Genomic DNA, 5,104 nt, shown 5'->3' on the forward strand with positions numbered 1-5,104 from the left:
AGGGTTCTTGGCGAGGCATTACATTTTGGCTCACATATATGTAGCGAGTCACTTTTGTATCACAAGGAGATAGTCATTATTCTGCCACTGGCTGGACTACAAGTATTATGTTTTAGAAAAGTCTAATAGGAATGAGGAATTTATTTTGTGCAAACTGAATATATTGGAGTATTTGTAAGTGTATTTTTGTGTACATTCTTATTCTAGAAGTTAATATAGAAGATTTCATGCTTTTATCTTTAGACTCTTATGTGTAATTTTGTGTTTGATAGAATCATATGTCCTCTTGATAAATCATTTAGATTTGTTGTGATGTGCTATCACATGATGTTGTACTAAATGTTAAATTGTGTTTTTATTGTTCATGCAACACATAATGAAACTTTCACAATGATGGTCTTATAACTGTCTCTTGAGTTGATAGTGATTTCCATCCACAAAGTTACTCATTGATTGTTAGATAAAGGCACTGGTTTGTTAGTAATCTTTGCCAAATAAGTTTGTATGCAGTAGGTCCTTATCAAAGAAACAGATCTTCTAATTTCTATCAGCACTACTCTTTTTCATAATGGCTTAAAGTCCTAGACAATAATCTTTTACATAACACAACTATATTCACACTTATTTTATCAGTTTTAAAGGCATTCAATAAAAAGTACTTTTTTTAGCATAATTGTAGGAAAACCTTTTGCCATTTCTACAATTGCTAATTCTCACAGTTTAAATTCACTTAAAATAAACCTCTTTTGTGCTTGAGAGTGTAAGGTATACCCACCTGGGTTTAGTGAAGCCTAAAGTGCAGAGGGATTTGGTCTTCGATCATCCCTATTCGTTGGGCAAGGCTGATTGGGTTAACTAAGGATTAGGCAAGTCTTTGGTTTCCCAATCTATGGTTCAGGGCACTGACATGGTCTTTGAAAGACTTCAATTGTATAAAATGAGACTGAATCCTCTTAAGTATGTCTTCAGTGTTGACGTCGGGAAGCTTCTAGGAGTCATTGTCTCCCACCGAGGAATCAAAATAGACACGGATAAGATCGATGCTATTTTGAACATGCCTCCACCTAAGAATATCTATCGGCTTCATAGTCTACAGGAGAAAATCAATGCCATTTGTCTATTCGTGGCATAATTGGCTGATCGTACCCTTCCTTTTACGCGATTGCTAAAGAAAGATACCCACTTTAAATGGAATGTAGAATGTCAAAAGGCATTCGATTCTATCAAGAATTACCTAGCTAATCCTCCTATCCTAAGGCCGGCTATGTCTAATAAACGTTTCTTCTTGTATATTTCAACCTCACCTCACACTTTAGCGACATTATTAGCCCAATGCGATAGTGAAGGCCAAAAAAGAGCAGTCTATTACATCAGCCGCACTTTGATAGATTATGAAACCCGATATTCTGCTGTGGAAAAATAATGCTTATATCTTGTCTTCATGACTTAAAAGTTGAGACACTACATCCTCCATGCAGAAACATGGGTCATTGCTATAAATGATATCCTTAAGCGCCTCTTTGCAAAGTCTGATCTCTCAGGAAGGTTGGCCAAGTGGGTGATGGTCTTCTCTACATTTGACCTGCACTTCATAACTCAGAAGTCAGTCAAAGGCTAGGTAATTACCGATCAGTTGGCTAATGCTCCCTCAACCAAGTCTTTCTCCACCTTAGACCTCTTCCTCAATGAGGATGTTCTGATCATTGACCAGGACTCCTCATGGGACATGTATTTTGATGGTTCAAGGTGTCAAACTAGCTCAGGCGTAGGTGTGGTTTTTATCTCACCCGAAGGAAATCCATTTCCTCTTTCTTTCCATTTATAATTATATTGTACCAATAGCATCACTGAGTATGAGGCCCTAATTGCGAAACCCTGTGCCGCGATTGCCATGGGAGTAAAGAACATCCACATCCATGGAGATTCTGAACTTATTGTAAACCAAGTGACAGGTGCCTATCGTGTTAAGTAGTTGAAGTTGTTTCAGTGTAAGGATTTAGTATTGACCATACTGAAGAAATTCGCTACTTACACGATTGATAACATCTCACGAAGGGAAAATCATCATGCAGATGCAATGGCAAGCGCTACTTCCCTTGTAGGCCTAGATTTTGGTCAAGATGAATACCACTTTTTGGTACAAGTCCTCCACTCTCCAACCATATCTGATCAAAATTAATTTGATAACCTCATGTGTGCCCATGTCAACTCGGGATAATGGTTCCCACACATTTTTAATTATTGAAAAACTAGAAGTTTTCCTAATGATGCCAGCAAAAGTTTGCGTGTGTGGATTCTGAAGCTGGCCAACCATTATATTCTCCTATCTAATGTGCTTTATAGGAGATCATACAATGGTCTACTTATGTGATGTCTAACAAAAGGTGAGATCCCCCTTGCCCTTCAGGAAGCCCATTTAGGCTCTGGAGGTTGGAATTTTGGAGGAAAGTCTTTGGTACACAAACTGATCCATGTGGGGTACTATTGGCAAGCAATGGAACAAGATTCTTTTGCTTTTATCAAAAAGTGTCCTCAATGTCAACAACATAGCAACTTGATTTGAGCGCTTGCATAGGAGCTCCATAGTCAAGTCTCTCCATGGCCTTTATAGACTTAGGGATTAGAAATCATTGGCAAGATATCTCTGCCTTCATCTAAGGTCATATCTTCATTATCACCACTATTGATTACTTCACGAAGTGGGTCGAGGCAGTCCCATTAAGATCAACCACCGCTGATTTGATTTGTGGCTTCATCATGGATAACATCATTTCTCGATTTGGCTTTCCTACTACCCTTGTTTCTAACAATGGTAGGCCTTTTAAGAACAAGGAGGCTAAGCAGTTTCTTGAAACTTTTTGTATTTAACACCATTTTTCTACACCTTACTACCTGCAATCCAACAGTCAAGCAAAAGCTTCTAACAAAACCATTGAACAAACCTTACGCAACACCGTCACTAAACATGGTAAAGATTGGCATCTACAGTTAGTCTATGCTTTATGGGCCTATCACACAAGTGTTCATATGACTAATGGAATGATGCCCTACAACCTCATGTATGGAGCTGACACTATTATGCCTCTTGAATTGGAGATTCCCTCTTTGTGGGTCTCCTTAAAAGGGGTTATTGATGATGATTCCTATCACACTCTTCATCTAAATCAGTTTGACTTGTTGGATGAATGCCTCTTAATGGCCCATCAACATCTTCAAGCTTATCAAAAGTCTCTATCCAAACAAGATAAGCAAAGTGTGCTGCCTTGGACCTTTAAGAAAGGTGACCTAGTTCTTTATGAGAATCAAAGAAATGTTAATGTGCTGCTTGACCAAAACAGGAAATTTAGCCCGAATTGGTTAGGTCCATACATCGTCACTTCTGTTTATGGTTCTAGTACCTATGGTCTATCCTCCACAGATGGTAATCCTCTTAAAGAGCCAATAAATTCCGCACACCTACGTAGATACTATGTGTAGAAGATGAGTAATATGTGTCTCACACCTGATGCCTCAATGCCTATGGGGTAAGGGACCGCGTCCTGACACACATCCTTCATTGAGACGACATCCCTTTTTTTGTGTTATGAAGTGACTATGCATTGTTACATCCACGTGTGTGTGTGTGCATGGATATGTATAATATATATAGATCATCATAAGATTTAATCATGATAAGAATCTGAATCTACATCATCTATCACATAAGCATGTAACATAACAACATCATCCATCAATGAAAAAAAAAGATAGAACCACATTATCGAATCTCATATATATATATATGTGTGTGTGTGTGTGTGTGTGTGTCAATGTATCATATCAATGTACAAGTATCACATCACTACAAAAACACGTCATGCTATCATATGTTTCTCTGATATACATGAATACATCTGTGTATATATACCAAAAAATGCTCTACATGAAATACATTAAAAATATGTCATGACTGATCTTGCGGACTTGTCCCTAAGGTTGTTGGCATTGGAGGATCCTGATCATGGCATGGAGACTGTCTAAATAAGGTCAAATGTGATCTTGCAATAGTAATACTCCACAATCACAGGCCCCTTAGCTCTCCTCATAGCTCAACCACAATACCTCATTGTGTCATTAGCTCCTCCCAGACTGGCATCTCTCACTGGCGTGATGCCTTGAGGTCTACCATCAGTTGGCACACTCGGGGGTGGTCTAAGTGACCTGCGGTGCCCTTCTCTATAGCATCCACCTATCATTGGAGGTCATCAACCTAAATCTAGAGAGCGTAACATGCTCTCTCAGTACTCACAGTTCGCATCCTCACCTGATCTCTCTCTATGAGAAAAATGCAGACCTCCTATAGGGCTTGATCTCGCTACCCCGTCATAGTGGCTAGTTGCCCTGCATCTTGCACTAGCTCCACTTGACCCTCCTTGTATACCATCCATAGCCATGCTATAGGCTTGAACAACTACACATGTTTCCCTATAGCCTAAAGGGGTGGATAAGCATCCAGTACAAGACCTCAGATCTGAACATCGAGGACAATCTCTACAAGTGCCTGCTGGATAAAGATCAACCACTCTGCTATGTTCTCTGCAAGAACAAAACATTTCACATCAGTATCCATCATATCCAAACATCTCTACATCTATCCATATGAAGAAAAGACTAAAATGCATCAGCTGAAATCACAAGTGTGTACGAGGATCACCCCTCTGCCAGTCTAGATCTCGCAGAGGCACCCTGTTGGAGGATCCCTCCACAGTCTCTACTGCTATTGCTAATTGTACCTATGGCATGAATGGTGGTGTAGCTGGTGATGGTGGAAGAGCCCTCGTAGTCGGTGTAGCTTGGTCTGGACTCAGGCTCCTCGCCCATCATCTCTGTTGTGGCCTCTCGCCCTCATCACTTGAGGAGGATCGGTCATCGCTATCTCCCCATAGAGCTCCAACGTCTCCTCCCTATGCATCTGGTAGGAAGATTGATGTTGGACCTACCCTACCCCACCAGCCTGCAAACCCTGATGTGACTTCGACATCGTCTATATATAGCTATGGTGCAATGTCGTCATTGTCACTACCTTATGGAATATCCTATAAATCTCCAAGGGTGGGGTGGGGAT

Source organism: Cryptomeria japonica, chromosome 7 (genome assembly GCF_030272615.1).
Source record: "Cryptomeria japonica chromosome 7, Sugi_1.0, whole genome shotgun sequence".
Classification (NCBI taxonomy): Eukaryota; Viridiplantae; Streptophyta; class Pinopsida; order Cupressales; family Cupressaceae; genus Cryptomeria; species Cryptomeria japonica.